Raw genomic sequence first — 25,669 nt, forward strand, 5'->3', positions numbered from 1 at the left:
AATTTATCCCGAGAATGACGTGCATTATCAGCGCAATTGAACGAGCGTGTCTAGCCTGATTCGGTTGACCCAGATCTGTCACGCGTGGTGGATTTCGATTTGCATCATCGTGAATCTCCAAGTCGCGTGTCTCGTCCAGGGGCGCGCACATCGGTTCAGCCTTGTCTGACACTCTAAATCTGTCTCGCTGAGCATTGTATCTCATGATCTAGCGTCCCGGTAACGACAGTAATTATGACACGACGTTAAACACCCTCAACCCCCTCGCGTGATGTTGCGACGGCGACGTAACAAACAAAGACGTCCAACCGTGTACACACGAACCGACCACCACGCCACAGAGCGTGGCAATAAAGCGGCCAGCGTTACATCGATTACAAGTCCGGCAACGGAAGTTTCCACGATCGGGCAATAACTCTAAATATCGAGGTATCGACCCGTGGCCTCGTTTCTCCGGATTAGCTCGCCCGTGAATAACGTTCGTCTCTCGTGTCGCTTGTTACACACGGTTTTTTCCTCCCTCTTTCCCCGCCCCCTTTTTATACGATTTCTTGCGAGACTTCCCCGAGATGCGTGTTGCAGAGATTTATGAGTTACTTGGAGGATTAACGCCTTCGTTGCGACGATAATTCTCCAGGGGGAAAAAAATAGGTGTTTCGAGTTGAAGCGAATTTTTAAAAGAACAGTCTCGTTCACGAGCTTTTTCCTTGCCGACGGATTTAAACGTAAGAACATTTTTCTTTCGTGAATAGTCTTATCGGGAAAATAAATTTTCAGCGATGGCCAGCGAAGATCGTTTTTCCGATCGACACGTAATTAGCGAGATTACAGAAGGGTACTCGCATCGAGAGGTTACTTTCCCGGTATAATGGGATTCATTTAATTGCGCCGGTGCGCGCCGTGCCTGGGACGTGGTCGCGCGATATTTTTTATTTTCGCGAAAATCGCTGCGGCTGCGGTTTATTTCAGCACTCAGCCTTCCTGTTTTTCCTTTTTCCCCTCTCTACTCTCCTTCTTTTTTTTTCTAATTTTAACGAGACACCGGTACGCGTTAACGATGCAATATGCGTCCAATTACTTTCGCGTCTCGCTTCTCGTAATTGTTAATCTCGTTTGCGCTTGCCACAATTAAATGTTCAAAGGAGATGTGATTATTATGCCGGAAAGGATTGATTTGTTCGTTCGCAGTCTAAACGAGTTACTCGAAATGAAAAATTATCTCGTTTAAATTATACCGTGTAAAACATTTATATTGGTCGAAATTGGTCGAATTTTATTCCACAAAGTTTTTGTAATTTGTACTTTATCTCTGAAAATTGCAATTAGTGCAATCATTAACGTGCTGATTTTATCAATATTAAAAAAAAGTTCGTATTCATTAAAAGTGTCAAAGTAAACAACGTGGGTACATATTGAACTCAATACCATTCTTAGAGTTTGCTCGAAAAAACTCGTTCCCTGTTTTCGAACTTGAAACTTCTTACGTCGCAGTCGTGAATCAGCAACAAGTACGGGTCGTGGATGATCCGTGAGAATCAGCAGGATTGCCGGGCATAATAAAACAGTCACAAATTGTCTGAACGTGCACACACGTCGAAGAAAGTCGCAGATGTTCGATACTTAGGGAAACGCTTTTCGAGGGTATGCAATATTAACAGCCAAACCCGGTTGTCTTCCCCTTTTACTACCCTTTGCCTCTGTCGGAATTGAATCGATCGAATTCATGAGGCAACTTTCCTCCAAGTTTCTCCCCAAGTTTTCGCTGTTTGCCTTTGAAATAGCAGTCGTTCAAAAACGTCGTCCTTTTTTATTTCTTCCTCGCCTTTACATCTTCTTTGTAGCCGCGTCTTCGCCTGGGGAACGAAGGGACATGTTCGCACGTTGTCCCGAAATTGCGTAATTAAAATTTAACCACGCGTCCTTGGAATTATCAAGGGAGTCGTCCCTTTGATACGACTCGGCTCGAACAAAACGATCCGAAACAGTTACGAACGTTCCCTTCTCTTAATACATGGGTTTTCTTTGATCAAACGTTTCTTCGTACGTTTCCCGAGAAAAAACAGTTCTACAATGCTTCGAATTTCTTCAAAGTTTAATTGAACGATCAAATACCTTTACTTTCTCCAATATAAAAAACGGTCTCCATACCAAAGACGTTAACGTATAAAAATATTCCAGCCAGAGGGTCACATAGCGAAACGAGCTCTCCCTTTGTCGGCTACGGCGGAGGCCATAGAGAAAAAAAGGGGGTGGGTCGTTTCAAAAATAAATATGAAACGCAACGAAACAGTTGAACGAAAGCAGCAGCCGGCTACAAAGAGCGTCGCCTCGTTATTCCCTTTTTTTTTTTATTCTTTTTCTTATCGCGTACGCTGTCGCGCGCGTACAAACGCGGACAATAACAAAGCCAGGTCAGATCGATATCGAGAGGGGATGCTAGCTAGAATTTACCATTCTTTTATCAAGATCGTTGAACGAGATAAAAAGAGAGGGAGGCAAGGGTTGAACGAATGTTGCCTCGAAGGAAAGTCCAGCGCGAGTTGAAACTTTTACCTGTCGGAAAGTTGGAAATTCTTTTATTTGTTCCTTTCTTGAAGACATTGAACGTGCCGCTCAACGGGGGTGGTTTCAGGGTTGCTACAGGATTCCTGGTTCGTAGCTAGGTTAGGCTTGAAAAAAAGAAGAAATTCAATGGTGGACGACGATGGCTGTAAACGAGAGGAAGGAAACTAACGGGGTGGTTTTAACCAACCCTTCCTTTCTTTTAACGAACCGGTCGAGCGGCAAAGTTCTTTTTGCTGCTATTAACTTGGTCTTGTTCATGGGACTCATAGCCAGAAGAGATTCATGTAAAATTCATCTGGGGTTATAACCACCCCTAGGGATCGTGGGTTGCGAAGGAAGCGATCTTTTATAGAATTTACCCTTCCGTTTTATCAAATTCACCCTTTTGACGCGTCCTCGCGGTTATTTTACCTTTTCCATGCTCGCGCGTGTTACACTGATTCTTTGAACACGGTTGTCATAGATTGATCGATTTTTCTTTCTGTTGCAGATTGAATGAGCTGAAATTCAACGGAGGAGAGCGCGCGTCGGACGTCGCGATGGGGTGAAAAGGTTAGTCAGACTACTCGAAACTTTTCTATTCGAATGTTTTGCACACTCGAAATCGGAGAAGCGAGCGAACACTCGATACCTCGTGTTTTTCACGTTACACCGCGATTTTTCAAAAACTTCTCGCAGTTTAGAGTACGTCTCGAGTTACGCGCGATAAACTTGGGGAACAGCTTTGTCACAGAAATTGTTTCGCAGATGATAAAGGAAACTTGTTTCGAATTTCCTCGATCTTTCATAGGGAACTGGTGTCAACTTACTGTTTTGAAAAGCTTGTTTGAAAATCATTCCTTTGGAAAGTTTAGCGAATCGCTTTGTCAATGAGATTGATACATTTGCTCTATCAAATTTATTCAAGTGGCTGTGTTAAGAGAGATTCAAATTAGAATAATTAACTATAAATGCTCGAATTTCGTGTATGAACCGTTAGTCGACATTTGAGTGGTAATTATATTACAGCAAACTGAAATGAAGTTTCCAAGTACTTGCTTAAGTGGAATGCATTTGAAATTCTTCAATTAGAAGTTGCACAAAGAAAGGTCGCCGAGGCACATCTTCTCGTATACGATCCTTCCCTTTGATCTTTTCTGCCTGATGCTTTGTTAATTTATTCCCTCGTGTTATCCTTCCTGTCCGTCCCTTGCGTCCGTCGAGATAACTTTTTGATCCCCTTGGTGCCGGGATAGTTTCCCTTCCATCGAGCGCTACCCTGTTTACAGAACCCTCGAGCCAACGGGATCCAAATACTCGAGAAGGTTCCAAAACTTATGATATCAATGTCCGAAGTGTTGAACTTTTTCATGATATCGAGAATGAACGGTTAGAAAAATTTTTTGTAAACTTTTTCACTTTTTCCTTTAATATGTAACATTTTTAAATTGAATGATGCGTGTCTGTAGATAAATTTTCAACATGGTTCAGATGAACGTCTGCATAAATTAAAGTTGTTTGTAAACCAGAGGTTTGTTTCGAATAGAAAAACTTTCGTTAGTTCTTCAGGCAACGTGCGTACTACTAAGTGTCACTTAGGTGAAAAAATGTCACGGGCAACAAGTGCCTTGTAATCTTCTTTAAACGACCGTTCTTGTCACGTCTGCATAATAGAATATTTCGCTGTGGAAACAAAGGACCAGGCTGGCCCGGACAAAGGTTCTGGTAATTACGTGATTCATCTTACTTGCATATCAGATCCCGTGGAAGGCGCAATAATTTCATACCGGTCTGAGGAAAAAATGTAATACCTTGTGTCCGGTGTTTGAAGCGGGTACCCGAGGCGTTCTTTTAATCCATATAATCACGTCGGCTACAGAATATCGTCCGGGGGTTAATTTACTGAAACGACACCGAAATAAAAATCTTGACACGCTCGCTTCCTTGATGGTAAACGAAAGGAACAGAGAAGCTTTAGACGCCGTTGGCATTACATTAATAATGTAAAGTGCTAAAGTGACGAGGCTTAAATTTGATAATTGAACGGTCGCAGATCCTTGGTAATTACTCTTTTAACACTAGATTGCCGGACAAATAGATCCTAGTATTTGTATTAATTTCATAATTCGATTAAAAATCAACATATGTTTTAAAAAAAATTATATAGCAATGAAATCGTAAATGAGTCAAATTGATTCGCTCGGGCAATCTAGTGTTAACGCGTCTTATTACGAATTTCCATTTTCATAGTGGTAGTCAAAATGTTGCGAGTTAAAATTTTATTTACAAGCTGTGTAAGCTATGGTTAACATAATTTTGAAATGTTTCTTTGAGATTACGCAGTTTTTGTCGATAGAGATTGTAAAGAACGGGATCGAATCCCAGTCCAATAATCCGATCAGCGTTCTCCCTGTAGTCTATCGTTGTTCCGTTTCAAACGCGATTAACCATTAATCGAAAAGAACATCGCAGATGCGACATCCTATCGACAGTCGAGAAACACGTGCATCGGTGCTCAAGAAGGAAAAAACTATTATATTGTTTATCTTCGTTGGAGCAAAACGTCGCGTCTGCCATTAGCCAATTACCTCCTTATCGTACGCCAATAACTGAACATGTTCTCTTTGCGAGCACCTGGATCTATAATTGCCCTTTGCTTCCTGCAACCGGTTATAGGAGAATCCACTACACGATGCACCCTGTTACTCGCACACTGCTGTTGGATACCTGACGGAAACTCACCCCTCCGTTTCATCCCCCTACCACTACGAGACGCGCGAGAATATTTACCCGTGCAGTGTTCGCCGTTTTCCGCGCTAATAAACCGTTCCCTCCCAGCGTTGCTAATTACTCGCCGAACGAGCCCTACAGACCCCCGGTTGCACCCCTGCCACTCATCCTCCCCCCAGCCCCTTTCCGAGCGTCAGGCGAAACAGTACCGCGTCTCTCTTCGAATCTCACACCCTCTTTGAGCTCACAACTGCTTTACTTCCCCTCAGCTAGTGAGAACGCGAAGATATTCTCGGTATTTCTCTCGGTTCTCCAGACTAACGTTGTACCCCGCTAATGGCTGGTTCAATGTCTTTCCTTGAGGGCTGAAGCGTGGATGATTTCCTTGCTAATCAGTCACTCGCTTTTGTCCTTTGGAGGTTTCTTGCAAAGTGTACATCTGTTCGAGGGAACTTGTGCTAGGAACAAGAGGAAAACGAAAGTTTAGAAATTTTGTATCACGCTGTGCGGTGAAATAGTAAGTATAGAATTCAGGTACAGTACCTCGGTATACGACCTTAATCCGTTCCTAATGTTTGGACGTATACCAAACCAACCTTTCCCATAAGAAGTAATGTAAAAATGATTAATCCGTTCTCGTGTAAAAAAAAAACTTGTATTGATATTATACCTACATTAATGAGGTTGTAAAATAATTTAAACACTGTTTATGTCATGAACAGCATTTAAACGATTTCCTAGAAGTTTATGAAAAATATTTACTAGTTTATTTAACATAATTAATTTGTTAAATATAAATAAACCAAATGGAATAAATTTTATTGGCTCCTGTTTTGCGGTTATGGTTTGTTATATATCCTTACTTGTATGATCAGTCAGTTAATAATACATCAACTTCGAATATAATTGATTATTAATTTAATTTCTCCTCTGAGATAATTATTTAAAAATGACGCAAAATTCACACAAAAAATGTATGTCGTATTCCAAAGCAGATGTATACGGAGACACCACTGTAGTCGGATAAGTAGTATAAGAGTAGCTACAGTCAGACAAGTAGTAGGTACTGCATCTATGATTCTACAAGATTAAAATACTGCTTCACTGGTTGCATAGATAGGAAAGTGTTAACGAATGTACACGTTATCTTCTGTCGCACTCGACTAAACTTTGATGTGATGAATTATTCCGAAATGGATCTATCGGCCAATATTCAGTCGTCTTCGGAATCCGCAATCCCCTTTCGTAGTTATCTCTTGTCCGACTGGAAGAAAAGGTCAGAAGTTTCGACGTTGGATAAGGGGGACACGGAATTAGTGGAAGTAGGAATTAGAGAGTGGCTATGGAAGACGTTAAACTCGAATAATTAAGGGTAACGAGAGGTGGCGGGTACCTTTAATTCGGTACGATGCGCCCGTTAATATTAAATTCACTCGCCGGTGAAAGAGCAGCTACCTTCCTCGCTAATTTCCTTTCGCGCTCAACTTATGTATTATGAAGAAGTCGAAGTTCCGAGATAGTTGGCGTACATTCTAAAGAAACTGAAGCTATAAACTATCCTGCCGGGCGATGAAATTGCTCGGAGACTTATTAAAAATTTTCTTTGGGTCTTCTTCAGGCGTGATCGTTTGAGAACGCTTTTCATTTTGCGTAATAAAAAAGAAAGGGACGAGGAGGAACAAGGGGGAAAAAGGAGAATGATTTATTCATTTTAATTTCTTTCGCTTACGTTCTAATAGTGTAATCAATATATTTCTGAATGCATTTTCCGTTAGATCCGCTATTTTTCTATGTAATGATCGAAGGATCCCCGATGCCCTATGAATTTTAGGGTTCGACTCGAGTGAAGTAAAACCTTTTCCAAACAACCACAGGCAGAGAGAATATTACCATTTCCCTCGGGACGAGTCGTCGCGAAGATTCAATCGAGGACTGTTCAGCCCGAAGGCAGGACTCCGGAAAGTTAGCACGGTCGGGCTGGTTCTTTGCCGGGCCGGTTGTTTCGCAGGATATTCGTGTACGTCCTTCTACTTAGAAGTAAGCGCGGAGACGTCGGTCTCGGATTCCCAGAGGGTTTAATTAAGAGGGCGTGTTGTCGGTAGCTCGTCGTTGATCAATAGCTCAAGGGATGCCGTCTTCTATCTTGAAGAGGGTATCTTCCTCCCTCTTGTACTCGTTCGCCGTTTCCTGTTCCTGCTCACACGTTTACACGCTTCACTCGGCTGGATTCCTCCGTCCTTCCTTCCGTCGAAGCTTGGCGGTTCGATTTCTGCCGGCTCGGACATTAATGCCCGACGAAGCCCTTTGATGTCGTCGACTGGAAAGACGCTGTCATCGCGTCGTCATGGATACATCCAGACACATCGCGGCTCTCTCTCTGGTCCTCCTTTCTGCGAGAAATTAAGCCGTGCTCTTCTCTTTGGCGCATCGGGAAAGGGCAATCGACGGGTAACGACTGTTAAGACGTAGTCTGCGTCTGTGTACAGTCAATGGAAAAGTCGAGCGTAGAAATAGTGAAACGAACTGGGCAAATATTTTTAGGCTTCGCTTTCTTTGGATCTAACGTTGTCATTGTTTGCGATAATATTGCAGGCCAAGTCGTTAAGAATAATAAAGGACACGGTGCTGGAAGAATAGGGCCCTCTTTCTATCAGTTTTAATGGCAGCTTCCATTGGAGCTGACAGCCTCTGGTCTCGACGTCCTTCACGAGTGCCGGCCACTCGAGAGTCCGTTTTAATGGACGCGTCGGCAAACGAATATCCTCTTACGTTCGCTTTATGAAAGTGTGCCGAGGGTGGCTGCTTATTACCCGGCCTATTGTAACCTTGTTTTTCCCTCGCGCCATTGTGTACAGCCAGGGTGACACGGGTGCAGATATTAGAAATTTACGGTCGAAAGAAATTTCCTGCTTTATAAATTTATTCCTTAACGAGGATCAAGATCGCTTTTTGATAGTCGCTGTACGGATAAACCGTGCGACGCTCGTGTAAATCACGTCATCGGCTATTCACAAAGTTTAACATCGGTCGTGCTTGTTGTCAAATTAATCGGCGAACTCGTACGGTGGCTCGAGCAAACCGTACGTCTCCTCGTGGAAACTTTTCCAGATTGTCCACCGCTGGCTGCCGATCGCAATGTTCTAAACCACTTAACCGCGGCCGCAGCGGCGGTCGGACGAGCATCGAAAACGCCGCAACGAAACTCCCGAAGCGCTCGCTAAATCCCGTGGACTCGTAGAATTCGCGGTATCACCGTTCATCCCTGAATCGCCATCCAGCCGTTTCTCTGCATATGTGTTTTTGTGCGGATGTTGCCTCGGTCCGCAAGAAGAAGAGACGAGGCCCGCTTCGCTGCTTCGTCGGGACAGTTTAAACGGTAATTCACGGGAAAAGCGAAGCACTTCGGATAATTTCTGACTTATTACCGGCGACGAGCGATACGGAACGGAATTAGACAGATTAACTTCGCCTATAAACTCTCTCGTCTAAGCTTGCTCAATCTCTAAACCGAAAGCATGGAGAGGGATGTTTTCCAGCGGTCGCTTCTAGAATCCAGTTAAATTTCGGGAATAGCGAATCATAAACTACGAAAGGAAGAATACTGTGTGATTAGAAGTTTCAATTTTCCCAAATAAACACTCCAAGTATTTCAACCCCTGCGCCAGCTACAAAGAAACGAATCAGCAGCGAGCGTCAAAGCACGAAAACAGAAGGTAAGAAGCACAAAAGAAGCGTAGAGGGAAGAGTTATAAAGGAAACGAACATGGAGATTCATCGAAGCGACTCGTGCGGAGCCATAAATCGAAGCTTTCCGCTGCCGACGCAGCAACACAGCCAAGTAGAATCGAGAAGGTTGCCTGCATGCACGCAAAATACGCCGTTGGAACACGGCTACACGCTCGTGTGCCCCTGAAAAGGGGTTGCGCAGAGCCGAACAGAAGATAGGGATATTAATCCAGCAACGAGTCTCTGCTCCCAGTGCACCCGAACCTCGACTTGTACCGGGTGTCCCTGGTAGAATCCAACGCGGAGATCGCTGATTTACGTTCGAAGTCGCTTGGAAGTTAGCTCTGTTGTTAGACTGGAGTTTACCTAGCTTTTTGGCACGTCTCTGACCTCCGACTAATTGCTAAGCTCCGAGCTAATTCGATGATTATCAAAAGGCTGGCACGTTCAAGAGGACACGCTTTTTTAAGACTGCGAGTTTTATTAACCAACCCGTATCTAAGATTGAAGATCTTGATAAGTGGGCTTTCCGTCACTTTTGTACAGTTAAACGGTAAGAGTTATCGAAACAATTCTTGCGCCGTTGTGTTTAGTGGGTCAAAATCTCAAACAGACCGGAAATGGCCGAAAAAGGGTTGGCTCTAGAGCGAATCTCGCTCTAGTTCACTTTAGCTTGTTAACAACTACCTTGGATTTGAAATATCTTTAAAACATCTTGCGAACTGATCGAGTGTTTTGTTCCTGAAAATGACTGCGCGTCGCCGGTTTCGGAGAACTTTTTGCCCTGTTGCTTTGGAAATTTTCCAGGAGAATCTTCTTCTCTTGAAACGGATACAGCGGTTTTTTATGTTTCGGTTCCTGTACGGTGAGCACCAGGAAGATCTGGTTCTTGTTCCCTTGGAGTACTGGTGAAAATATTTTACGAGACCGAGGCATCTTCTTTCTTGAAAACTAAAGAAATTTCTAAAAACTCGCCGATCCTTCCGGCAGCACCCTCGTTGAATCTGGCGAATGCATTGCCATTTACCGCATTCTCCAACAATTTAGAAATTTTAGAAATTCTTTGTAGAAAATTGGAGAATGCGCTGAATGCGAAGATATTCAGTCGACGGACAGCGGAACAGCCCTCGGACAGTTAACTAAGGAATTAATATCTTGGCAATGCATTCGCCAGATCCGACGAGGGTGATGCTGGAAGGGTCGGCGAGTTTTCCATTATTTTTGTTCACCCTCTTTTCAACGGCGGTACTCGCGTGATAAATGAATTGGATGTAATCCGAATGCCCATTGTTTCGCTTTAACGAGGGCCATGGTGTGCTGGCTGCCGCACCCCGGAGAACATGTGGAAACGTTGACACCTTTTAAACGTAATATTACGGCCCGTTTCAGGCGTCTGTTGGCGAACGAAATTGTCGACAAAGCAACTCGGAACACGTTACTCCCGCGTGCATTCGTTCTTCAGCAGCCTCCGAGTCGACGAAATTGAACGACTTTACATGGAAACCGCTTTATCCGACTCCGTTCGATGCTTCTTCGATATGAAAACAGAACAATCTCCTCCGTGAGATATTACCTTTCCATTTCGATGAATGTCATTCACCGTCAGCCCTGCAGAGCTAATACTATAGTTCCTTTCCAGGCATCGAGATGGTTATTTTATCATTGTTAGTCTTCTCAATAACTTTCACACGTTTCCTACCCGTAATGAAAAGTCTCGATCATATTTATTGCACCTGTACGATCGTGCATCAAAATGTTCTACGCGTTAAACAGATTCGCGTGTCGCGTTCCGGGGAACGTTTCCAATATTCAAACCGGCACGGTATTTCGTGCCAGATATTCCGTCAGGGTGCAGTGAATATCATGGGGCGAGAAAAAAAAGAAAAAAAAAAGGAAGAACGATCGAGGTGGTGAATATCGAAGGACACGGGGCAATTCGCAGGCGTGGAAAGAAACGAAGCGCGGCGGGTGCAGAACGGCGGAACGATGGCCGATAATAAATGAACGTTTGTTGCTCGGCTATTGTGTCTCGCGTCACCGGCACGCAATTTCGATGAGCACGCCAATTCGTGCCGTGAAAGTTGTTTACGAGCGCGCCGAAAAATAGCCGGCACCGTTCGTCGGTTCGGCGATCGCGCGGAAATAAAATATTTTCTGGGTTCACCGTGCCACGTCGATCCTCGCGATTTATTGGTTTTTTCTTTTTATTGGATACCAGCGAATTCGCGGCTGTCGCGCTAACCCATCCTCGTGTTCCGCTTTATTGAAATTATTCGCCAAGAGTTTGGGGTAATAATCGTCACCGGGGGGGAAAAACGAAGACAGCGTCGTGAATTCACCTGTTGTGTTCGAGTCTCTTTTCGTTTCGTCATTTCTCCTGACGATTTCAGCGCGAATGTCGGTAGAACGAATTTGCAATTGCATGCCTCTCGATTAGCGGACTAATCGTCGCAGACATTTTCCACGTAAGACGTAATGGACTGGCTTGTGATTCCCGGAAGCAATTGTTAGTCGCTAACGACTGTTGGGAAGGATTTTACCGTGATCGACGACTTCCCGTGCTCGCCACCCCTTCATTACCAAAACGAATACTGTCATCAGGGTGAATCTATAACGATGCTGCACGGATGATTACGTATTAACGACGAACGTAGTACCAGGTACAGGGGTGAACGTTCTACTTTGCGTTTGATCGATCACGTTTTTGGCAGCGGGTCGATTATTCTCCAACAAAGAAAGTCCATTGTTTCTGAGCTTATCATGAGGAGGGTGATTATGAAGTTAAGTGCTGTAATTTGAATAGAAATTATCTCTGTCTCGTACACAATAGTGCTTCGCTAAAGCTCTTTGAAACGAACTTGAATTTAATTTTTCAATGAAATTCAAGTTTCTACGATGCTCTGTTGCCTCGGAGTTATCTGTCGAATGGTACATCTGTTTGCCAGCTGAGAAGCACAAAGGAGATTTTTCAGAGGAGCCGGTTATCTAACAGTCTCGTTAACGTCGTTAAGGTTCTCTGATTGCTAGCAATTCTATGATCGAGTAACGTCGTTAAAGGGGGGACCGTGAAATTCGATTGGAAGCCCCGTAGAGCTGTAGCAGCTATTATAAAGATTGTGCCTTAATTCTATTTTCTGCCTCGACGTTTATCAAACGACGCCTTTATTATCCACGTTATTTTCAATCGAACGAATCTCGACGTAAAAACATCGGTAATATTAACGATTTACTGTTCTGTTGAAATAGAAAATCGATGGAGATTATTATTCTTATCGAACGTAATACTAGCTACCCTTGTTCAATTTTCAGTGATTCATTAACGCACCCTTCGCGTGTCAGACGTTATTCTTAAACTCTATAGCCTTTCAAAAACAGCCTATCCAACGATCATAAGTGACGTCATCGAGATGGGCAGGATATTGTTAAGGCACCCCTTTCGTTCTTCCTCGACATCCCCGAAACGGTGCGTGGCTATTCACTAGTTCTCTTTCAGAACGTGACGCACACGGTGAGTACAAGGGCTCTACACTTTGATAGCTTGCTGTCTCATCAGAGCGCTGAAAAATCCGTGAACACTTGTCCATGATCCATCCTTTTACGCGTTAACTTCGAAGAACCTCAATTTTAGGGGTTGGTTAATTAAATATTGAGTTATCTTTGCAACGTGACTGCTCGATGGTTATAAAGTATTGATCAAGTTTTATTAAAAAATGTAATTTATCAGTAAATTTTAAAATAAATTAAATTTTTATTAGTAATAGTCATCTAACATGGGTTGTGGTTTTAATTCACGATCGATAATTTGTACGTTTATTGTAAAGCTTCGTCGATTAAGCGTCTCTTAATCCCTCGTTCGGTAAATATCGATGAAACTCCGGCGTCCACTTTCTATTTTCTTCTCTCCTCAATTTTTTCCCCTCCCGCCTGTAATACACGTATATACAGCTTTTATTCCGTACCGCGAAACAGCCGCGTATTTCTTTCGGAGCAATAAAATTTAATCCTCTTTGCGAATATTTTCCAAGCCGATTAGTAGAGCGAGCCCGCCGTTCCGCTGTCGTTCTTTCGCTCTTTGATCGTGCACGAAAATATTATTAACGAAAACGATTGCAGCTGGTCGAGCGAATAGCGAATCGGCTATACGTATATTCCCCGTCACTCGCGTACACCTCGTACATACTCTTCTATCGTTCTCTGCAATTTGACTTGTTGATTTAATCCGGCCATCGGAATTTTATGATTTTCATGATGCGACTCGTAGTTAGGCGAATCGGTATTGCCCCGTAACGTGGCTCGTTCGCGGGAAATTCATAGGGGTCCTGCGACCCGTATATCGGGCTTTACCCGACGCTTTAATGAAACTCGTGCTCGCGTTGACTTTTGTTCGCGGCGGATAAACCGAGAGCGGATCGTGAGCAGGAAAAACTTTGCGGCGAATATAATGGAGCGTGACGATGATACTTTATCGGAGCCTTTTATGCTGCGAAACGACGCGTTTTCGGGATTATTAAAAATTTCCCAGTTCGCGTTTTCCATGTTGATCGCTTTAAATATGAAACCGTTTTATCTGGTTAATTAATACAGCAGTTCATTTTCGTGGAGAATTTAACTAACGCGATCGAGAGATCGGTCTTTCTGGTATTCAAATACATTTTCAAATATTTATCGACGATAAAAACGTTCGATTCTTAGAAGTAACGATGAATCTTTCTCAACCGCACCGCAGACGAGCAAGTTCGTTGCTCTCCGAGATATTGAGCCAAGAGTAACCGGCCACTACGTCTTGTACCCGCGTTCGTTTCTCTTGCCATCTAAACTGCGGCTCGGTGGCTACTTAATTACTCCGGTGGCCGGCGGAATGGAGATTCTAAAGGGTCGCCAGGTTACACGGGATTGCTACTCTCATCCGCAGCAGAAAGCGGTTCCTAGTCAAGGAATAACGCGAGTAGCCAAGGTTCCTCGAGGAAATGGAATCTGTTCGGTTGATGGCTCTACCTCTTGCTGCTCCCTTCTTCGAGCTTCAATCTCTACTTTCTTGCTTTTCTTTCTCGAATCTTTTATGGAAGATTCTGTGTTTCTTTCCTCTAAATATCCGTCCTGAGATCAGTCTTATGTTTTAATTTGGAAACATACTTTTATCAATGTTCATTAAATGAAACTTTCGTACAATTTATAGATACGATTTCATCGAAAGTATCAATACGACGATCAGTTCTCAATTATTTATCGTATTCATGGAAACGAATTTTAATCCAAAGATACTGCGATACCGAGCGTATTAAGCGACCATTAAAAACGATGCGACGGTAAAACGATCCTTGTGTTCCCATTAAAAGATTATAACGAGCCAATACTTCGACAGTGTGCGATTAATTATGCACGCTGATTTCGTTAAAGTACGTCGCGATCGGAGCAGCATCGCTTAAGCCGAAAATACTCGACACGATTTCGCGTAGCGATCGAAAGCTGACAACGAACGTCAGTTTTCGTGAAATTCATCGTCGGAAAATATTATAATTTCTCTGTCGAATCAATCGACCTATTTAATTCAAATTAATTCGGCGAACAAAAGTTGTACAGTTATTCGCGCGATGGTTGTTCGTTTGTTACACGAAATAATCAAGTTCGTTTAACAGGTTACCAAAGAGAGACTTAATGAAATTTGTAAAATCGAGAAAATTTGGACCATTTTTGTCAGACTATTATTTCATTCGCTCGTCGGCAATTAGTTTGGTTAATCTTCTTTGGCAAATGGATGAGCGAATCGGTGCGTTAAGCTCGTTATTCGAGCAACTCGGATAAAACGAGAATTATTTACCATGAAATTATCGCGTCACAGGGTACAAATTAAATCTTCTGCTCGTTGAACGTTCGATTCCGTTGAAAGCAGAATGCACTTTCTTCGTTAGTCAGTTTACTCTTTCACTTTAAAAAGTGTATATTTTAATAATACACAATTATATTTGTGAATGGAATACTATTCGAAAAGATTGTAATTTCGCCGCAGTATGGAGCAGGTTAACAAGAACTTTTATCGAGCCGGCAAGTAGGTACGAAAAAGCATCGATTCTCGCGGTACGCCGAACGAATCTCGACGAGTCTGGACATAATTCGAGCGGAATGCTGAGTGAGCCATGAATTCCGAAAGAAGTTGCCGAGCGAAAAGTTTCGCGGCCCGTGGAATGCCATTTAATCGTTTTGCCGTGCATCTTCGAACTTCCTTAACCCCCTTCCATGCTCTCGATAGTTCGCCGATGCTGGAATTCGCGCCGTTCGAACTTGCCAGCGATCTCCGACGGTGTTCCTCACACTGGATCGACGTCGACAGAACTTTTGCGCGGAAATCGTCGCTTCGAATCCGCGAAAATCGAACTACGATATGTGGGAATTCGCTGGGACGTTAATTTTGACATTTTCAACTGAAATGTTTCTAATCGAAGTCCATAGAATAGAGGCATAGAATATTTATTTAAAAATCCAGATACAACTTCTTACTGTCTTCAATAATAGCTGAATAGGAGAGAAAAAAGGAAACTTATCTCGCTTTTCCGCTTCCTTCGTTCCCAACACCCGATTTCTTGCCGTCTTCGTCGGCTTATCGTTGCCCGAGCGTATTCGATTCGAAGCTGTCGATGAAAAGCGCTTCGTCAGTTCACCCTACCTGTTCCTCCAGCTTCTCGAAAAACGCGTCATCATCGTTAAATCGCGAGCGAGAGTTTAACCGTGCTGTTGGGTCCAGGATTTCCAGCCCAGAAGCGTGAGATACACACGCGTTTGGTCATCGAAATCTTTTCGAAGCTTGGATAAAAAAGAAACTCCAGCGGGACCGAGTGTACAGGATCGCTGGACAAAAAGGAACGCGAGCCCACGTCGATGCTGATAGATTTCTGATGTGCTCTCGGGATAGCGCTTTTTTCCCCAGCTTCCCTGAAAGAGTCTCGCGTTGGGACCGTCGGCATGGAAGAGATAAGAAAATGGACGTATACAACGGCAAGCAGCGACACGAGAATTATATTTTCCTAGGATATATCGATGGCCGAAAAGATGTACGCGTAAACGAGATTTTAATAGCCTCGATACCTCGCGCGAGCCGATTTCCAGCTTCGCTGCTCGAACTGGTGACAAAATTCAGAGGAATAGGATTGGCCGAGAAAATTGAACACTGCTGCAAATAATGATAAAGGTCTTTCTTTATCCAACCCCGTTCCATTTAGCCGGAAAGGACAATTAATGTCAACGTAGGGAACCGCCACCCCAAGCAAGGGTGCGCTCTTCATCTTTCCGATGACACGACCTTGATGGTAGCAACCCTCGTCACTTTTTCACGTGGCATAAGAACACACGAAAGGTCTATGTTCTTCACGTATCCGTTATTCGATTAATGATCTTCACGTTGCCACGATAAACCATCTTTCTTCCCCAGCCCAGTTTGTCTTATCCTCGTTTCGGGGGGGTGGATGATCGTCGTTTTACCTCGTACACGGCGAAGCTTTGTTACGCTGTTAGAGGGATGTAGATTTAAAAAATCGACAGTATGGCGTATCCGTGGAATACGGGCTCGTATCCTGAAGTATCAGCTCGCGAGACCGCTTACCTGGGAAGGTAATTGAAGCGGTTTTATCGATCGCGATACAAGGAATGAATGGAAGAAGAGGAAAGGGTTTCGACAAGGCTTAGACCGAGAAGCACGAGACCATCTTCGAGTGATCCCATAAAAGAGACTTAGGGCTCGAGTGGATCATTTCTCTACATGAAGCACGTACTTGTTTGCCAGCCAAATTGGCTTAACTCTTCCGCCGCTTCCTTTTCCGTGCCCGCGAGCCGATAAGTTCGTGTACAATCTCCTCCAAAAGGTACCGCGAGTATTGCGATAAATAAAGTGAGCTATTTTCAGACTTCAGCTCTCGTTATTGACTTTTCTACCGCAAACGATGCGTAAAGAGGACGGAGAGAAAAAATGGTTGCAATGTTTATTGTAAGTAATGTTTCTCGGCGAGTTTTGCACGGTCGATTCTTAATTCGCTACGGGATGCCATTGTCGCCATTTTCCCGGCGATTAACCCGCCGACGGGCTTGCCTTCATACAAATTTCCTCGTCTCCGCGACCCCCGGCTATTTTTCTTGCCTAATGCACGCTCGCATTAGCGTCACGAGACTCGCCCTTTACGAGAGGGAAAATTATAATTTTCCCGTGCGAAGTCGTCGTTGAATTTACTGTCCCGTGATACGTTCCCTGGGATCCGCAGAAAATTCCTCTCTTTTCTTTCTTTTTATCTCGCTTTACTTTTTATTTATCCGTTCACGGTACCGTGGCTCGTTTATACGAGAGTTCCTAATTTCGTTCCGTCGAAACTGTTTCGAACGATCTGCTGATAATAAACGCGAACGGATCGTTGTAAAACGGAGTGTAGAATAGCCGTGTTATTGTTTGGCAAACGCGATCGACTGGGAACGAATCGTCCGAACGGATTAACATACTCCGTCGCGTTTGTTGTGTGTAATTACGATCTACTGTATTTTCCCGCGTAAATATGCCCGCGATGCCTCTGTATAATTACCGAGCCACCGGTCGTCTCGCAGCACTGCCGGCGGGTAATCGATAACATTAATTACAGGTAAATTACGTCCGATGGATTTCTGCCTCTACTTGAAATCACGCGTGCTACCGTACATTTTCTTCCTCTACTCCATCGTTTGCCCGGTCGATTTGGGACCGTGTGAAACGTCACATTCGCCACGGTGATTTAATTAAACCGCGACAGAGTTTCGGTATAATTGAACTTCCCTCAATTATCGAAGAAAGGGTTACCGATCGAACGATGTTACTTTTTAAAAAGTAATCGTAATTGCGTTACCTTCGAGAAGGTAATGCCTGCATGTAATTAACGAAGAGATGAAATTTATCAAAAATAATATTCGACAATTGATATTTTTTTATTTTATTTATTTTATTTTAATATTTTAATTTTCGAAGAGTTCAGATTTTTCTCTCAATTAAACTCTTGGTAATATCATTTTCTAATCCCTTTAAAATTGTTTAAATACGAACTGAAATTCAAAAGATCCCCGTAGTATTAATTGTATATCGTTCTGTCAGTATCAATTGCGCGTAGCCGTTATCAATTCAATTGTCAGTAAGCATTTGGGACAGAAATAGTTAGCTGACAGCAAACATTTTAGCCTTAACAGAAACGAGGAGAAATAGGCAGGGACGTTGTAACCAGAATGGTAACAATGGTTGTCTGGTGGATAATTGCGATTTGTCCGTTCCAACGGTGGTTTCGCGATTCGGACAGATTCGTGGCGTCGTTGTCTAACGCTTGCTATTCGAATTTTCCCGAGCTGGCATTACGTTTACGGCTCGTTTCGCGATTTACCGTTCTCCCAGGATAAATCATAGAGCTGGCCGAGCGTTAGACCGCGTCCGCAACGAGGGGCAAACGCGTGTGTACAGTGTCATCGAGTACCTCGCGACCATCCACTGCGAACCCCGTTCACGGGCTGATTCGTAATTGGCCGATTAAATTAGCTTCCGCCGCGCCGTTTGTACGTCAACGTCAGTCGCGACGGCATGCGGTTTACGGATTTTCGTTCTGTCTTTGAATCACTGGTGACGTTGAACGCTTTTTTCTAAATCGAAGCTCATTAAGCATTTTATTATTCGACCGGATGATTGGCTGATGAATCGCGTTCGAAAGGTTCCCATGCGTGGAAAACGATCGTCGACATTGACGAATTGGTTGTTCGTGATTTTTCGAAGGATTTTGCAAAAATTTACGATTCATTAATACGGGAGGTTGGAAATGAAGGATTTAATGAAATCCAATTTTTTCTACAAAAATTTGACAGTTCGTTAATTTCTCGAGTAACGCGATTCAGTCATGTTTAATCCACTTCATCGCGTTACAGCTTTCACGCGAATTGCTCGGGATGATTTTCTTTTTTTTTCGCGTTGTTTGCCGAGTACACGAGAAATTAATTAACTTATTGTTAACTGCAGCCCGTAGCCGAGAGCGAACAATTAATCTCGTGAATCCAGACACCGAAGTCGAGCGTCTGTTGAGTCTCGCAACGAGTTTATTTGGATTCCGAGGTTGCGGGTACAAGCGAGCGTGCATGAAACGCGTAACAACTGCGCGAGGAGTCAGGATATACACGCTGAACGAGACTCGGGACTCGCCGAGCGGAACTAGAATCAAAACTCGTGTGAAATTTCTCGCTTGCGAATTTGTCGTCTGTGTAAAACGCTTCTTCCCCCTCTACGCGACTTCGGCCAAATTCGCGCGATGTTAATTCCCAAACACCGATAATTCCAACTTTTTCAAACTGGTAACAGAAATCACACTCATAGTTGCATTGAGTTGTTCGAAAAATCAAGGCGAGTACTTCTGCATTTTTCTATATTTACAATTTCAAGTAGATATATTAGATTTTGAATAATTTTAAGGAGTAGTAATCCGAAAAAATTGAATAGAAAAGAAATGGAATGTTAATTAATTTAATTAATTAGCTAATTCAAACTAGCTTCGTTTAATTAAAATTTCCTCTAGAACGAGCTACTAGTGATCGAAGGCTCGGAGGAAAATATTGATAGGAGAAATGGGGTTTACGTTGATGCATCCCGAAAACAATCGATCACAATTGAATCCATTAAATACCTCGCCACTCTCGCTGATAATTAAACGCTGATCAAACAGCCCCTTTACATACTTCAATGGGTACAAACATTTACCGATCGCGTTAAGATTACACGCAGCCCTGTTCCACTTGCTCTCGGCTTTGGACATTGGTCAACAATAATTGTCAGCCGAGATCGAAACAGTCAATTCTGTTGTTCATCTCGAGCTCTCGTTGGTTAATATAGGATTATCCAAATTGAGTGTGACATCTTCAAATTGAAATAAAACGCAGAGTATCTGATTTTTGTATGGTTTGTTTATTTTAATAAAAAGTCTATTTTATGTAATAAAATAACGAGCTCGATAAATTTAATGACGAGTAATTTTCCACGAGGAGAAGACATCAATTGTCAATAAGATTGGGTGATTTAACACCATTAGACTTTTTTATGGAGTTTTTGGAACGTGAAGTTTACGTCAACAATTCGAAAACAAAATTACGAAAAACAAAATTACAAACGCCACTGAATATGAATATACAGATGAAATTGAATTCCAGTTTTGTGAAAATGTAATGGAAAATTGGGTGAAACGCAAAAAAGCCAAGGACATTTGAATAATATTGTCTTTGATAATTTAATGTCATACAGTAGACTTTGTGTTAAAATAAAGAAACCATACAAAAATCACATACTTTGCGTTTTATTTCAATTTGAAGATGTGACACTCAATTTGGATAACCCTATATTTGCATTGGAAAAGGATAAGGAATATAATTGAAATTAAAATTATATCAGAAAATTAGTACGCTTTATTTAGTTCAAGGTTGTGTAATATGGTCGGAAGTTGAGCTGTGCGGTTTGCAAATATAGCGATCGCGCCAGTAGTAAGAGTCAACGTTACATCAGATCGGACGCAGCGTTCCGTCAGGGCTTATTATTGCTGTTTGTCGTTGCTGTTAATCACCGTCCGTGTTTATTCGTGGTTCAATATGGAGGATAGATCCATCGCGGGTTGCTCGAAACGTAGTTGAATGGCAATCGATGTGGTCCACGGGCTTTCAATTCCAACGCTTTCGCGAACAAACTCGCGAATGTACACGGATATTTGCGACTTTAATTACCGCAATTATAAGCTCGTATATTTTTCGCGTCGCCTGGCACCGGTTGAGCAAACTGTTTGACGTGGTCGGGCACGGTTGTCCCGTTGCAAATTAGCTCGATTCTCGCTTCGATGAAATCGATTGGACGTCGCGTTTGATTCGCGCGCGATACCGCTACTTAATTAATCGGAGAGCTTGAAAATTGCTCTTAATCTCGTCCACCTTTGACGCAATCTGCGGGACACGAATCAGGAATCAAATAATTATTCCAATGAGACGCGTCCCGATGGGCCAGTTGGTTTTCAACGTTAATTAAGAACGACGAGAGAGACGTTGATACCGTTCCTTCATGTTTCTTCGTCGACTAGTGACATTACTCTTTCACGAAGGCTCCTCCTGTTCGCATTTACCCTCAGAAGCGTAAGGCTGAATTATCTAATTAACAATAGCGTACAGTGGTACCTCGGTATACGACCTTAATCCCATAAGAAGTAATTATACATTTACATGAGAACAGATTAATCAGTTCTCCTGATTAATCCTCCTATTGATATTATACCTACATTAATGGGGTTGTAAAATAATTTAAACACTGTTTATGTCATGAAAAGCATTTAAACGATTTCCTAGAAGTTTATAAAAAATATTCACTAGTTTATTTAACATAATTAATTTGTAAAATATGAATGTAACATAATGATAGATTCTAAATTAACAAACCAAATGGAATAAACTTTATTGCCTCCTGTTTTGCTTACTTGTAAGATCAGTCAGTTAATAATACATCAACTCCGAATATAATTGATTATTAATTTAATTTTCCCTCTGAGATAATTATTTAAAAATGACGCAAAATTCACACAAAAAATTCATGTCGTATACCGAACAAAATTTGTCACGTCCAAACAGAACGTATTCCAAATTGGACTTATTCCAAAGCAGACATATACCGAGATACCACTGTATTATGTGTGGTATAATGGAAGTAATCAGCACTTTGATGAAACGCAACGATCTTTTTTACGGAATAGAAATTTTAAGGTCGACATATTTCTTCTCTTTATACATCCACGCAATTATCTGCTAGAAAATATTTTATCCACGTTTCTGACCTCCTAACAAGATGTATCGCGATACAACCACGAACCGTAAATTTTCATTCGTTCGCCGGCGAATAAATGCACCCGGTGTATCTTGATTACAATCGCGACAAAACGATTTCGAGCTCGGCAAGAGAGGCGATTTTTCTTAATTAAAAAAGCTGCGTTCACGGAAAGGCGGTGCGGGCTCGTTCGGCGTAAAAAGAACTTCCTCCGGTTCGCGCCTCGTTACGAAGGAGCTTAAAGGGAATTTAAAAAGGACCCAGGATCCGGGACGTGGTCCAGAAACGGCTGATCGTGAATTCCGACTAATTTCGCGAGAATTGAAATTCAAACAGTGCCAGCCCCGTCCATTTTTTCCATTTCTCGTCTTACTTTGACCGGTTTCGTCGTCGACGAAACGAGCGCCGAATTCGGTTCGCGAAACACGTTCTCATTGTCGCCGAGTTAATTGCTCGGTAATTACGGGACGATGGCAGTGGCGAGGGGAAAAGAGCCGAGGAACGAGTTTCGGCAGTTTATTCTACTTCCACTCGCCGGATTTTTATTCCGCCCTCTCTGTTATCATTCTTTATCACTTCTCGTGCTCCTGGAACATTTTCAGATAAATTTTCAACCCTATTCGTCGTTATTGATGTCGCAAGAAATGCGCGTTATTCCTACGAATTTGCATAATTTCGCGAATGGGTTGAAAAAAAGTTTCATCGTATCCTGTCGATCCGATTAGTTAATTTAGATGTAGTTAAATCGAATGCAGATTGCGTAAAATATTCGTCAGCTGGTGAACAACAGCGCGGGTTACACGTTTTCGAATAATAATGTCATCGAATACGTGACCGTAGCGAGCGTGTCTCTTGGCCAATTTCCATGGCAAAATTCCTATGGTTCGCCGCTGTATGCTGTATGCTCAAAAGTACCGAATAACAGTTACCCTTTGTCGCTCTCGCTGGATCGCTCGCGATTCTCTCCTCTATTTGCCAATTTATTCGACAGCGTCAGTATTCGACGATGAGGCTAATTGACATTAACTATCCGCGCACTGGATGCTTTGATCTACTATGCTTGTACATTCACCAGTCCCTTCGTTATTTTCCTCGTCTAACAACTCGTGACTTTTGAAAATTTCCACTTATCGCGTTATCTTCGTTTATTTTCTCCCTTATTTTATTACACAAAATTGTTGTACAGGCACAGTTCGTGAAATGGTACGAAACACAATACAGATATCGCATTCTGTGTATAATTGAAACTCGGCTGTGTTGTTGCGGGGTTTCGTTCAACCACTACAAAAATAATTCAACTGCAAACAATAGGGGAACAGCGTCGAATAATTAGCATGCGCGCAACTAAATTTCTCGAAATGAACAATTATAGTCCCGATTACCGGACCCACGATGAATGCATAATCAAGCAGCGTCGAGTTTTGTTTAGTTTCCGCTGGAGGTAGCGCGCGAGAAAGGGGGCAGAATTCATATGAAACCGGTGGCTAGATTGAAACTCAAAAGCGCGTGTTTCGAAAGCAAAATTTCGATAGTACGTGAGTATCGTTCTTTTTCCCCCGAACAAGAGGTCCCGCAGCGGCAACGAACGATTCACCGTATCCGCGAACAAACGTTCGCTAACGACAAGCGACCATGAATTCTAACGACGAACATATTTAAACGCGACTGACATATTTAAACCTGTCCGTCGTTTTAATTTGGAATTACCCTTTGAAAGCGAAGGGAACGAAAATAGGGTGAACAGCTATTTACAATGCTAAACCTTGGTCTCTTAATTAAATCAAGAAAACCCTTTAAAGAAGTACAGGACCGTCAAGAGAAACGTTACAATTAGTCTAAACCCTTACTTAGGGGAGTCGTAATTCGTAACGTAGTTCGCTCTCGAGTTAAATGCAAAAAAATCGGCCACGAGGTAGCTCGAGTCGGTCGATTTAATGAAATTCCTGTCGTACGTACGGATAGCAAGGCAACGAGCGAGAAGACGTTACCGACGTAAACGAAGTGGCCATTAATAATGCGAAACGACCCCACGGTGTCTCATTATTTTCCTTTTCGTACCTTCAATTAGCGTCGCTGGAAAATACTTGTGGGGAACAGGCACTATTCTTTTATCAGAACCTCGTTGTCCTCGCGAAGACCAGCCACTCGTTTTCCAACCTCTGATACGTTGGCCGGTGTCGCGGCTTTTAATTCGGTCGCGATAATTGCGCGCAGAGATAACTTATACCCGCGAAAACGGCGGACGAGTTGTTATTCACTTTAACGAAGTTATAATCCGCGACGAAATTGAACCGGTGCCAGCCGTTCCGGAATCACATCAGACACGCGGCAACAGGTAACGCTTTAACGCAACGTCGAAACAACGAAACCGAGCCAACTTAGATCGAGAACGATTGCTGGTGAGATTTTTACGAAATTTCATTCGGTTCAACGTAATTATCCGAGTTATGATTGATGGAGTGTTCTAGTTATGATTTCTCATTGTTGAAGAGAATAACATCACCCTTCATTTGTAAGAGATGTACGTAACGTTGTTTTCTGATAACTGTCTGACCATGTAGGTACCTGTTCTACTTGTTGGATTGTGTTGTTCCTAATACCTTTGTTAATTCGCATTTTACAGTTTATGATTTTTCATTGTTGAAGAGAATAACATTTCCCTTCATTTGTTAGTGATGTACATTCACTGTTTTCTGATAACTGGCTGACCATATAGGTACCTGTTCTACTTGTTTAATCCTATTGTTATTTCTAATACCTTTGTTAATTCGCATTTTAGTATTCATGATTTCTCATTGTTGAAGAGAATATCATTACCTTTCATTTGTAAGAGATGTACCTACATTATTTTCTGGTAGCTGTTTGACCATATAGGTACTTGTTCTACTTGTTCTATCTATTCCTAATACCTTTGTTAATTCGCATTTTAGTATTCATGATTTCTCATTGTTGAAGAGAATATCATTACCCTTCATTTGTAAGAGATGTACCTACATTGTTTTCTGGTAGCTGTCTGACCATATAGGTACCTGTTCTACTTGTTTAATCCTATTGTTATTTCTAATACCTTTGTTAATTCGCATTTTAGTATTCATGATTTCTCATTGTTGAAGAGAATATCATTACCTTTCATTTGTAAGAGATGTACCTACACTATTTTCTGGTAACTGTCTGACCATGTAGGTATCTGTTCTACTTGTTCAATCGTATCGTTATTCTTAATACCTTTGTTAATTCGCATTTTATGATATAAATGCAGATATAATATAAAGAGTATACAGTATGAAATTGTGCAGATAGAGTCAGAGCACTGCTATGATGTCCACCCAAATGGGCTACCTTACTCTACTTGGTTGACCACATACTGCTCCTATTCCACTTTATAGACTACCTACTTCCTGGTTTCTAAACTGCGAATCTTGCCACCTTGCAGTTTCACCGCAGATTATGTACTGCGAATTATTCTCTAAAAACTCATAGATTTGTACAAAAATTTCTTTTGAATAATGAGAAATAAATTAAAATTGAAAGTAGAATAAAACCGTCGAAAAATATGATACTTTTTATCGGTAAGATGATGAAAGATAAGGCCAGATATTGATCATAAACGCGTTTCTCCTTTCCGTTCGACTGCAAGGCCAGCGCATTTCAGGACTGCCAATAAATCGTCGATTATCTCGAGGGTGGGCTGGGGAGGGGGATGGAGAACGCGAAGAACAGGCGCTGCATCGAAACGCGAAGTCATTAAATTCAGACAGGCGAAAATTAATTTCGCGTTATTCTCGTGAGCCGGAAAGTGGGTGGTTCAACGGCGCGGAGGGTCGAGGGATGGGGATGGGGAGGGTG

General features: G+C 42.4%; 1 protein-coding gene across 1 annotated transcript in view; it reads left to right on the plus strand.

Annotated features, from left to right (window-relative positions):
- LOC114874895 (bifunctional heparan sulfate N-deacetylase/N-sulfotransferase) overlaps positions 1–25,669 on the plus strand; it is a 241,748-nt gene that overhangs the window by 19,687 nt on the left and 196,392 nt on the right. Inside the window, exon 2 of the mRNA XM_029184617.2 lies at positions 3,056–3,117. The gene's annotated coding sequence lies outside the window, so the exon portion shown is untranslated. The remainder of the gene's footprint in view (positions 1–3,055; positions 3,118–25,669) is intronic.

The sequence above is a fragment of the Osmia bicornis genome, chromosome 6 (assembly GCF_907164935.1).
Source record: "Osmia bicornis bicornis chromosome 6, iOsmBic2.1, whole genome shotgun sequence".
In the NCBI taxonomy this organism is placed as follows: Eukaryota; Metazoa; Arthropoda; class Insecta; order Hymenoptera; family Megachilidae; genus Osmia; species Osmia bicornis.